This window comes from Haemaphysalis longicornis, unplaced genomic scaffold (genome assembly GCF_048455015.1).
Source record: "Haemaphysalis longicornis isolate Haplotype H1 unplaced genomic scaffold, Haemaphysalis longicornis Haplotype H1 scaffold_10, whole genome shotgun sequence".
Lineage (NCBI taxonomy): Eukaryota > Metazoa > Arthropoda > Arachnida > Ixodida > Ixodidae > Haemaphysalis > Haemaphysalis longicornis.
In genome coordinates, this window is record NW_027526204.1 from 111991245 (window position 1) to 112004544 (window position 13300).

Below are 13300 nucleotides of genomic sequence, written 5' to 3' on the forward strand. Positions count from 1 at the left end.
GCATTTGACCGAGTCACCCACTGCGCCATCTTGCGTGGCTTGGAAACAATATCCCCTGGAGAGCCTGTGTACAACTATAGTTCATACCACAAGCTAGGCGCAGTACTGTGGAGGCTGCATTGTTGTCAACAGTGCGCCCACTGAGGGCGCCTAACTCGCCGTGAAGGGGGTCCTGAAAGGACATTCCCTTCTCCCCTCTCGACAAGTGGAACCGCAAGGCCCCGGCGCCTTTTGTCCCTTCCTTTGCGGTGAGTTAGGCGCCCTGAGGGGGCGGGCTGTTGACAACAATGTAGCCTCCACCATGCTGCACCCAGCTTGTGGAATGAACTATACGTGCGTAACTTTCTAACGACGCGTACAGCGTTCGCTCGAATAGGTCACATTAAATCTGACGTGCTAACTCTCTTTTCCATTGGAACTCCACAAGGGGCTGTTCTGTCACCTCTATTATTTAATTTGGCTCTCCTTAACATCCCGAAGAAAATTGAAACAATGCCGCCCCTTCATTCTAGCCTATATGCGAATTATATTACGTTATGGGTCACTGGTGTGACGCATTCATTGAAAACACACTCAGCAAGGTGCACGTGTCGTAAATGACGAAGCACAGTTGGCCGGCCTGGAGTGCTCTCCCGCAAAATCGGAGCTTCTCGTCCTACCAGCCAAACCGGCGTCTCGAAATTGTCCCGACATCAAAATTTACCTGAAGAAACATTTGATCCCCGAGGTGCGCACCCTCAAGGTCCTCGGTCTTGTCATTCAATGTAATAGCAGCAACACAAAATTTATCTCGCAGTTAGGCTCACACGTTAATCAGACAATCTACCTCTTTCACAACCCCTCTGCGCATGCGCAATCCCCTAGCGGCCAAGTCCCTAAGCAGTCCGGCAGTTGCAGCAGACAACATTCCCCACAGCTGCCGCACAAGCAGGAAAGGGTCGTGGTTGTACTTACACCGTTTGATTTTTTGTGTGTGCTCGTTGTGCGCAGAACAATGCCCTCAACTTGTGCTGCGTTCCGCTGGAACTCGGAGTGCCGAAAAGGGAACGGTGTCGGCTTCTATCGCTTCCCGTCGGCCGCACGCGATCGGCTACGGCGGCTTGCGTTGCTCGGGTCGGCTCGGGTGATAGGAACTTTAGGCTTAGCATCCTGGCGGATATTTGATCGCCGCTATCTGTGCAACTGCGAATGACAATCCGTAACACAACTTTTCACCACACTATCATCCCCTTTCTCGCATGTGGAACTTTATTTAAGCTATAACTGCCGTTTGAGCAATCGGTGACCAAGACATCTGCATAGACTGATGCTTCCGCGCAGGTATCGCCATGTCTCTGCGGCTCGGCGCACCGCGCACCGCGCGCCGCGGCGACCGGTCAGCGTAGGCTTGCATCACGGCAGATATCTGGTCACCGCTTTTAAAATATAAGCCCTGACAACAATCCCTAGCACAATTTTTCACCACACTAACACCTACTTTCTCGCATATGGAACTTCTTTTTAGCGATCAGATTGATTCAGAAGAGCAGCAACAAGCGCGGTTGCTACCGCGGTCTGCGCCGCTTCGAGCCGCTGAGTGTGCCGAGCTGGCAGGCGTGGCAGGCGTGTGCGCGGGCTGTTTCCGAAGGCAGAAAACGCTTCACGATAGCTTGCTTTATCCATTTCTTCCGAACCAACGCGCAAAATCTACAAATTCTGCTCAGCGATCGCCGTAGTTGACCATGGAGAAAAAACAGCATCGCATGCGCGAATCGGGCCATGTGTCTCAAATTCACGCGTACGACTAGTCGTGGCGACAGTCGTAACGATCAGTCGCATGCGAATCGCGTGTACCAATCGTACATGTGTCCAGTGCTTATAGGCCGTGTGCGAACTGCCGGCCTTCGTTGAGCTGGCGATCGCAGTTTATGCCAGACAACTCCAAGTAAGTTCTCGCTCTGCTGCTCGGACGGCACACGGATCTGTCCGAGATTTCTCTGCCAGCCCTCATTCAGTGATAAGAAGCCGCCTGGTATTATGTGATGACCTGGGTCTGTCATCTTAACGCGTTATAACACCAACACAGAAAAAAAACTTCGGCTGCTCCTCACCGTAATGTGGGATTGCCGTGCATACAACGAGAACGCAGCCGGAGAAAACGCCAGCGAACCCTGGCGCTTCAACTTCCGCTAGGCACGCTAGGTGGCAGCACACCGCAATGAAAGAGGCGGATTGGAGTGATCCGACGAATTACCGGACGCCACCATGGTCTCAAGGAGACGGAGAGATCAGGCTTGTCCAAACATTTATCATTAGTCGCAGAACATATTCTCTCCCCTACCTTCGAGTTTCGAACGCAGAAGGGAACAAAATTGATTGTATCATCGAAAAGGCCTACAAAGCTGCTTATAAATACCTATGAGGGCATCCACTACCAGACGTGAGCATCTAGGGGTTCACAATACTGCTCAGAAACTGGTCGAGGCAAATCATATCAATCAGCTCCGTCGCCTCTCAACTACGTCCACAGGACAACATATACTGGTCCTTCTTGGTATCGGGGCCCCAGACTGTTCCGAACCGGCTATCCCCATCCTCCGGCCTATCCTTGACTTCCTCCGCGTCCGCCCTCTCCCGAGCAACATGCATCCCACCTACCACCGAGGTAGAAGGGAGCAACGGGCGCGGGCGCTCACTAAGAAATTCCCCATCAAACCTGAAATTCTCTACGTGGATGCGGCCGAATACCGCCATCAGGACGATTTTGCCCTCGCAGTCATTACTAGCCCGAACGACCCCCCTGTGAACTGTCTAAGCGTCCGCACTAGGACCCCTTCATCGGCAGAAGAGGCGGCAATAGCGCTCGCACTAACAATTCGGCCTTCACCTACAATTATAATCACCGATTCCAAAACGGTCATCCAAAACTTCACCCGCGGGTACATATGGTTCGTGGCGTCCAAAATGCTCGTTCAAAATCCCCCGACCTCCCTGGTAGACATCGTCTGGACCCCGGCGCACACGGGTTTGGGGGGAAATGAGGCAGCGCACAACGCAGCACGAAGATTCACTATTCGTGGCGGTGCCAGCCTCGTCCCCTACCACGGCAGCCAGGGATCAGTTAATCACGTACCATGATATCACTACGCATTACCGCCTCTCTCGCCGTCGATACCCTCCTGCCCACCCTGAGCTAACCAACCACCAGAAGCGCTTATGGCGACTCCTGCAGACGCACTCATTGGCCTGCCGAGCAATACTGCATCGCATTCACCCCTCGCAATTCCCCTCGCCAAATTGTCCACTCTGTAGGGACCCAGCCACGCTAGTCCACTCTATGTGGGCCTGTCCTCAAGACCCTTTCCCTCCATAAATAATGAAGAGCAGTCGGAGGGAGCGCTGGGCAGCTCGGACCCAGAGGTCCAGATACTTCGGGTCACCCGCGCTGACAACATCACCGCCGGCCTCAAACCGACGGCCACACCGCTCCCATAAACCCGCTTAAGCCTCAATAGGGCGATTTCTCTCTCTCTTAAGGTCGTTCGGTCCCGTGCAACGCTCACAGGAGGAGGCCCGGCCTCGCTTTCATTCTCGGAGAACGCGGCGTTCCTGCTTCACGGCAAAATGAGTCATATCCCAAGACGACCAAGCGCCGCATGCGTGGAAGGCGGCGGTTTTTGTCGGCTGCCGATCATCTGAGCGGCCGCTAAGTCGCCAAACCACTTAAAACGGGGCTTTGTGCGCACCGCCGACAGCGGGCCCGGCGAATCACGCGATGCGCTGCGGGGGTTGTCTCCAGGGGTGTGTCTCCGGTCAAACGGTCCGGTCACCTTCCGAATCATCCACGAAATCGCTGGACGAAAATCGCTTTGCTTTTAAAAAATGGCCCAGAACGGTAAAAGATGGGTGCGGCGCTTTTAGCTAATTTTCTTGTTTTGCACCGAAGCTGTTTACAGTGACTGTCCCCTGCATCTTCGGCCTACGTCGACAATTATGCCTCAACAAAAGCACTTGCGGCAAAGCCAGCTTTGCCGCGAAGTTTCAGGTCGAAAACGGCGGTAACTCTCGTGTTATAAAAATCCCCTCACATAAAATTACAAGACAATTAGCCACTATGATGGCTCTATGGCAAGTGAACCTCTGACGGTGAGGTTCACTTCATCGACTTGAAGTTGACAAGTGAACCGAAAGAGGTTCACTTGACTAGTGTTTCACAGTGAAGTTGTGAATTTTACAGAATTCCCGTCGGCAGTGAATACGTGGGCTTGCACGGCTGGGAAGCGGACGCCGTCATGTTTTACTGCTAGAACAAAACGCTAGTCCTTCGAAGTTTCGTCACGTAATCAAAAAGCCATAGTCACTATTATTACCAAAAGGGGAGAAAAACAACACCCTCTACCCACGGATGTGATGTCTATTTTTCACAAAATCACCGCAGCCATATTTGCTCATGAAACAGCCTCACGAATGGATCACATATCCAATAGGATGTTTGTTAACCTTGACGACACGTCGCTCTTACAGCTGACCAATTACTTCAACAACATCTGGAAGGCCTGATACCCGGATACCTGAGGAATGGAAGACAACGGAAGTTATGTTGATACCGAAAACCACATAGATAACCTCCAGCCAATATCTCTTACTTCGTGCGTAGGAAAACACCTGGAGCACACCATACTCAAAGGACTTCAATCCTTTCTGGAAAAATGGGTAGACTGCCCCCAGAAATGCTGTGTTTCTGACCCTAGTGATTGACGCCGGATATACTACTCTGGCTCGGAGAAGAAACAATAATACCCGCATCCCGTGATTCCCCGGCATCGTCCCACTACGGCGGACAGTCGCGGTACGGCGAAGAGTGCATTGGAGCTGAGCGTCGCAACACGGCGGAGAATCTCACTACGGCGAAAACTGCGTTACGGCTTAATGTCGCAACACGGCGGAAGGGGACAGTTTCAGCCGTTCAAATGATCTGAAGCTTGTATCGTTCAGCATTGTCGCAGCTGTGCTTTACGTGCCAGAGCCTGCACATATATGTTGACGTGTCTTTCCCGCATTTTCATTGTTTTCGGGCACTTGTTTTATTTTTTGTTTGTTAACTGATGCTCTCAAGCATATATATTCCACTTTTTTGCATTACAATGCCACTATGCCATCAACCCTAACCACGCGTGCAATATCCCTTAGTTGTGTTCTTCAGTGTATTTAGATTGCTGTTGTCAAATATACACCTTGTTGCAGAAGCCTCCAACGCCAGATGCCGCCAACGCCAAAAAGAACAGTCGTTGTGCAAGAAAGCATCATGAGCATTTTGCTGAATCGCTGACAAATGTCTTTCAAGGATTTCGTAAGACCGATACGATTGCTGTAAGATTGTCTGTTTGAAATATTGACTGAAAGATTGAATGCTTGAGTGTTTTATCTGTACATTTTTCGCCCACCCTGCGCCATTTGTTAACCACTACTCGTTTTGTTTTATTAAACCCAATTTATCTTATGCTTCGGTGCCATCGTCATTTTTTTGCTGTGCGAAATTCTCTTTATTGATTGATTGATTGATTGATTGATTGATTGATTGATTGATTGATTGATTGATTGATTGATTGTACGGTTCAACTAGCCGATGCAAAAATTTGAGTTTATTTTTACACGGAGTTTTCGGTGCACAAACACATTAGTGCAAAAATACCAGCACAAACGTATCAGTCACCCGCGAGTTCGAGTTTAAAGAGATTTCGGAACAGAGATTCAGGTGTACAGTGCGCGTCAGGCTTGTCTAGGGCAAGCGAGGGCGCGGCTTCGGAGCGCGCTGGCGACATCTGCTGATAGCGGGTGGGCTGGAGATAGCTTGCCTTTGCGCGTGCGCGTGCGCGGATCTCGGACCGGCTCAGGCCAGTCGTCGTGTCGCATGTGCCCACGGCCTCCGCGATCGGCTGCCGGCGGCGCGCCGTTGCTCCGGCCGTCCCATTCGGCGCGTCCCCCAGCAAAAACATGTAATTTGGCTAACTCCGCAACGCGCCGCGAGGTGGCGGTGTTAGCCGATGGTTCGGCAGCTTGCACCGGCTCCCCTGGCCGGCTTTGTGGGGCCTGAGTTGCTGCGTGTTTTCACAGCCGGAATTCGCGTAACTGTGTTGCAGCTTTATTTTTGTTGAGCTGACAAACCGAACTACCGGGTCATGAAGTCCGCTTGTGTCAGAAGCTTCGAGGAACAGCACTGAAAGCTTAATCGCGCTCTAAATGCTGCGGTTGATCGGTGATAGACATTTCCATGCGGACATTCAGGTGCGCGGATATAAAACTTCTCGGCTACAGAATTATCGGGTGCTTGCTTGCTGGAACAGCAGTTATATTTTTATTTCCGCATAGGGTGGGTTATGGACAACAATCGAGCGCAGTGGTTGCATTTTTATAATATTGGCGCCGTGTTTGATTTTGCCAGTTATTTTTAGAAGTTGAACATTTGTATATTTTTGCTTGATACCTCGTCCAAGGAACACCTGTTGTGCAGCCTATTGACTATATTCTTACACACATGCCTTTTTTTCCCTTTAAAATATTTCAATTTATATTCACTTTTTGCGGCGTACAACTCAGATAATAAGCCGCCGTTTACGATGGTGTTATTCCTTCTTTATGCAGTTTTCTCTAAACGAAAGAAACACTGTCACTATCTAAAGAAAGCAGCATTACAAGCATTTGGTTGCCCCCCAAAACGCAGAAAATCTTACGAGGAGTTTTATGCAGGTTGTGCGCTGTCACACTAAAATGATTTTGCAAACACTGTTGTCGTCACTTTTTTTTTTTTTCATACGGACAAGTCTCGCATATTTTCGTGTGGAAAACGGGCCTCTGAAAAGAGCTGCACTATGTACATGTCCAAAGCAAACATGAAACCTGCCATCATTGCTTTACACATGGATGGGCTTCGATATCAGTAATTGAAAATTTAACTGTCTTTAGTCTTGGGTTCAATATAGGGAAAATTGGGCTTGCCTGTGGTCACCGAAATACGTTTAAGAATGCAATGGAATCGGGGTGCATCTGACTTCAAGTTGTTTTATTTGTTGCGACTGAAATTGAAACTGTAACTTGCTTAACGCACATGTGTAGAACAGATTGCCATATCTTTGAGGCTATCGCTCAACGTAATACTCTTTAAACGTGTTAATCCTAAAAATATGACGGGTGCTTCCACCCAACAGGCATTAATTCGAAGGCCATGTAAGAGCGCAGCCATCCGTAGTGCGTATGACGCGATCGCGCCCCGCGCTGTACTGAACTGCATTGGCCATGCAGATTATATAAAGTACGTAAGCCTGGATAAGGAATACCTGAAAAATAATCACCTTTTAGCGAACTGAACGTTATTAAGCACCAGATATTTTCCATTGGTAGTAGGGAATATTGTCCGTGTGTCGAAGGCGTCATGCGGCACATGTTAAAGAAGTCGCATAGCTGCAATCGTAGGTAAAATAAATTCATTATTATCAGGTTCTATAAGTCGCTTTGCATCCATAACATCAGCTATGCTTTCTTTTTATTGCGGTACGAAGCGCGAAAGTTGACAAATCGCCATTTCGAGAAGCGTTGCAGCATACCCGGCTTTCGTTTCAACCATCGGCTCCGCGCGCCGCTGTGCGGCGGAAAACGGCGAAACGGCCTCTCCGGAATTACGCTCTCTCCGGGCGATTGGGACGGCCGGAGCAACGGCGCGCCGCCGGCAGCCGATCGCGGAGGCCACGATGTGCCACTCTTAGTTCCAGACGCCACCACCCGAGCTCGTCGAGCGCTTTTCTTCCACAGGGCCAACAGTGAGCGTTGAACAGACGCGTCGTTCCACGCAGTTCACTATCCCCGCAGGTGGTTACGCAGTAATGCAAAACAGCCTGCGCTAATCTGAATCTTACGTTTGGCAAACGAAAAGCACGAAACAAGAGTTCACTGCAGCGCTTTCCGTCGAACCTCTTGTGCGATTACGTAAGGCCTGCGCTGATTAAGATTACGTAAATTACGCGCTTATTCCCGTATCGCCGCCTACGGCTGGCACTACAGAACAGAAGCGCCCCTTTCGGTGGGAGGCGTCTATAGGTTTGAGTTGCCCATGCTAATAGGTGAGCGGCCCGAGCCTGTCCGAAATCCACGCACGCGCAATGGCAAGTTATCTCCAACCCAGCCGCTATCAGCCGATGTCGCCAGCATGCTCCGAAGCCGAGCGCTCGCTTGCCCTAGACAAGCCTGACGCGCACTGTACCTGTGATAGGCTAGAAAAACACAACATTGTGAACAGTTGAAATCAATTACAAGTTTTTTCATGTTCCTAATATTTTCTTTATCACGCATTATCATAGGTGCACTCAATTTCCTTGAAACGATTTCTCCAGCCATTGCGTAATAAATATGGTTCCCTGATCCCGTTGTATCGATTTCTGTTAAATCAGGATAGCCATGATCTATTTTTGAAAGACGGCGTATGTGCTGATATTGTGAATATTTAACGCATACTTTTAAACGTGCACATATTTTTTCACCATTCCTCCTGTAATTATTTATTGCAGATTGTTCCTGGATCCACCTTCAATTAATTGCCTTTCTTATAAATTTTCCTTGCGTTGATCATTCGTTTAATGAAAGCCATTTTTTAAATATTTTGTTGAGAAGTGAAGTTATTTCCACAAAAGCACAGAATGTGAGCTTCAGAGATACCAGTGAGAGTCGATGCAACGTCGCTCATATTCTGGGACGCTGCTTTGACCTGCATAATTGCTGCGCGAAATATTAAGCAGTAAGAGCTCTTACGTGCTCTTAAACAACGCAAACACATATTAAATGAGAATGAAATTATCTATGACTGCAGTTAGAAACAATTTATCAGTCGGAATAGCAGCGCTCCAGTGCCACGAGCTCTTATTAAAAAAATGTCTCAACTTGACATGCAATCATTTTGATTGCAGTTAAAGACGGTGGCGCCGTTTACATGCAGTATGCATTGAGGAAGTAAAACAGAGAGGTAGATGATTTTTAAATGCGACTGCATCTCATTCACTCGCCTTGTCCATGCAGCGTCGGCGTTGTTGTCGTCCGCCCCTCCCCAATTCTCCTCGCCGCGCGAGCTGCGCTCTCCGCCGCTCAACCCCTCTCCTCTCCGATGCCCCTCTCTCGTCCACACCTCTCCCTCTACACTATATAAAAAAATAATAGTTAGCGGCGCCCGGTTTCAATCCCACGACCCTGTTGGCGGAACGCGAAGTACATGGTGCTCTTCACATTGCGCCACAAAACCGAGACAGAATCAAATGCTACGAACGCGCCTTATATCCTTGACTCATTCAAACTACGTCAAGAAGCTACTGATACAGCGCATGATGCGGCAATGATTAACACTTGCAATAAAAGAAAAGAAGCTCCCACTTACAGTAACAATGATGGAGTAAAGGTCGTTGCGACAGCGAAGCCCCAAGCATACCACTTAGAGAGATTGACCAAGATTGGCCAATAAAACATAATAATAAAGGCAACCCCGCTTATAACGAACACAACGGGAAACCGAAATCACTTCGTTATATCCGCTTTTTCGCTATATCTGGACAGAAAATCTATGTAGACCAATGGTAACGGGAAACGAAGATTTGTTCGTTATAGCCGCTATGTCGTTAAAATCGGGTTCGCTGTAAGTGGGCTATACTGTAATCTTAAACATAATAATCATACGCGTTCCCGACACGTTTCACGCGATTTAAGAATCAATCCAACGGAAACACCAAGTGAACCCCACGATGCGTCGCATCTACACAGGGTTCCCCTCGCGGTGAGGTGGGCGCAATTTTTGAAAATAAAAAGAGCAATGGGCCCAAGATTGAGCCTTGTGGAACTCCTCTATTAACTGTGACAGGGTATCATGTCGCTGTAAAAATTAAAACGTTCTGTTGCCTGATTAGTAGACGGCTTCGTATCGAAGTTATGGCAGGACCTGTTATCCCATAACGCTCAAGCTAAATCAAAAGAACTTCATGGGCCCTGGTGTCGAATGCTATCGAGAAATCTATGAAAATGGCAGCAGCAACGCCACCGCGGTCAATGAACAATCTAATTTTGTCTGTTAGGGACACAGTCATAACGTTAGTGATAGTACAGCACGGAAACCAAACTGAGAAAGGGGAACCAAGCAGATTTTTTAAGATGGCGGGAAAGAGTGGTGCCAATTAGTTTTCTTTAAAAACCTTACCTTAGGCGAAAAGAATATATTTGGGGCTATAATTATCCATAAAGCCCGCGAGTCCTTTTTTGAGTACAGGAATATGGTTCGCTACTTCCGATGCCTGTAGAAGTAATACGTATTTAAAAATTAAAGGGATATTTAGCTGTACCACCACCTCTACCGTAAAAAATAAACACACAAAAGAAGCAGAAATAAAACAAGTGCCGGAAAACAATGAAGACGCGGGAAAGACATGCCAACATATATATGCAGGCTCTTGCACGTAACGCACAACTGCGACAATGCTGAACGGAACTTGCTGCAGATCATTTGAACGGCTGAGCGGTTTAAACTGTCCCCCGTCCGCCGTGTTGCGAACGCACTTTTCGCCGTATTGAGACTCTCCACCGTGTTGCGACGTTCAGCCGTAACGCCCTTTTCGCCGTAGTGAGACTCTCCGCTGTGTTGCGACGTTCAGCCGTAACGCACTTTTCGCCGTAGTGCGACTCTCCGCCGTGTTGCGACATTTAGCCGCAACGCACTTTTCGCCGTAGCGAGACTCTCCGCCGTGTTGCGACGCTCAATCGATTCCCTGACGGCTATTTTGGCGCTGGATCTAAAGGGTTCTCTCGACAGTGTGAAACACACGGCCACCCTGGCGAAGCTGCACACCCTGGACTGCGGAGTCCAGGCCTGAAAGTACGTTAAGTCCTTCCTCACAGATCACAAAGCCACACTCAAAATATGGGGTGCTTCCAAGGACCCCTTTTCAATAGGAGGACATAGAACTCCCCCCTCTTCGTTAACGTTGTTCTCATAGGACTCCCTTCACTACTTAATTCTATTCAGGGTATAAACCATGACCTCTACGTGGACGACATTACCATCTGGTCCCCCACAGCTATTCGCTCGGAGTAACGGAAGAGTGCCTACAGGAGGCAGCGGACGTAGTAAATGGCTACGCGAAGGCAAGCGGACTTAGCTGTGCCCCTTAAAAATGTGAAGTATTACTCGTGTCTGCAACCAAAAAAACAACCTCCAGGGACACCCGCCATCAACGTACGCATAGATGTGCATATCATTACCCCTGCTCAAAGCACCAGGATACTGGGCGTCAGCTCTCAGGCTGATAAGAAGTATACCACCACCTTAATGGTGGTGGTGTCCAAGGGGAAAACCATGACGGAGCAAGTAACATTCACCCTCAAGCGCATAACAACTCAAACAAGAGGCATAGGCGAATTCAATACACTTCAACTCGTACAGGCCTTCGTCATCTCCCGGATTTCTTGCACAATACCCTATGATCTGCTCTCAACAGCGCAATTGAAGAAAGTGGACACCATCATAAGAAAAAACTACAAGCAGGCTCTGAGCCTACCAGTCAGCAGTTCGACAGACAAATTGATTCGCCTAGGAGTCAGCAGCACAGCTGATGAAGCCGTGGAGAAACATCTATCCCATCAGAGGGCAAGAATAGGAACCATAGAAACCGGCAGATCCATCCTTTCGAGACTAGGACAATCGATTCTGCTTCAACACCCAGCACCCCAAGTCGCAGACACCCCGCGTGATATCAGGCGCCGCATCGAGTGCCTGTTCTCCCGCGAAACGAGGACCCCATGCATCGCGCTGAAAGGAGAGGAGCAAGTGCCCCTGCTATCATAAAACAGTACGGTAGCCATCCTACCGTGGCATACACGCACGCCGCCCTCTATTCCAAAAGGCGGGCCCACGGAGTTTCCCTTGCTCCGTGGGTGGGCCTCTGTACGAACATTCGTTATCAACCAAGAGCACCCCACCAGCGTATTACTGGACCGAGCCAGCCCTCTATTCGCCAAGGAAGCGGCCATAGCCTTGGTGCTTTCCAAAACTCAAATTGAGACCCTAACTAAGAAGGCTTGTCGCAACTTTTCATGCGGCCGGATAGACAAGACTACACTTAAGATACTGCAACAGAAACCATTAGCGAGACCCGTCAATATAATCTGGGCGCCTGCGCGAATTTGGAGTCGCCTGGAACAAGATTGCCCATCTCACAGCTCGAGAGTTGACCCGGCGAGCACCCGAAAATGAAGAACTGCGTCTACTTGCTCTAGGCCCGTATCAGGAGATTACCGCGCACAATAGGCTGAAGATACAAACGTACTCCCCACTGCAGAAACAGCTACCCAAGGGCCACGAGAAAATACATGTCGCCCTTCAAGCTAACGCTTACTCGCACCCGAGGAGATACCGCTACAGAACCCGTACCATCCCCCTTTGTGCCGCTTTTGTGGGGAATTCGGGACACTTTTTTTAAATTTTCGGCGGCTGTAGACAAAGCCCACTTGACACGCCCAATCCCTTCCACACTTATGAGCTTTGGGAAAACATCTTGGCTAGCTTTTCCCTTGACTTTCAGCGCGGCCCGTGCCAATGCACTCCTGGAATGAGGAGGTCACCCTAAAGACTGTTTCTAGAAAACAATAAATGTGTTTTTTTGTCTCTCCCTTTCTCTCTCTCTTTCTCGCTCTCTCAGCGTAAGTAATCATCCACATTCATTGATGTGAACGCCCCCCAATTTTGCGCTGTTTTCTGTTTTTATTAATCACCCAGAAGGCACTGCAGTGGTTTCAATGCGAAAACGACAAATGCCCATTCAGGAAAACATTGCAAAACATTCAGGAAAACAGCGCTTGTGTCGTCTATTACTTGCTTCGTCCCGTCTTCCGCGCTGTTTTCAAACGATTAGGATTCTGCTTCTTGGATGTCTGTTACTTGTGCACTTCTTTTCTCCTGTTCTTTATCCACAGAATAAAAGTCGTCCACGTTTGTGCTGGCCTTGTAGAAAATGACGTTAACATACGGCACCGTTCCTATTGGTCCATGCAGGATGCCAAGTAACGTAATCTCCTTTAGTCGCACCCCCACTTGCTGGTAGCTTGTTGGTTAGCATCTTTGACATAAGCGCTAAACCAGGGCCGTACCCAGAGGGGGGGTTTGGGGGTTCAAACCCCTCCCGAAATCTTTTCCAGGCAGCACGTAAACAATACTTACTGTTGCTTTCAGCAAAACTACCCCCTTCCAAAAATTCATAACCCCCCCCCCCCCCGAAAAAAATTTCTGGGTACGGCCCTGCCA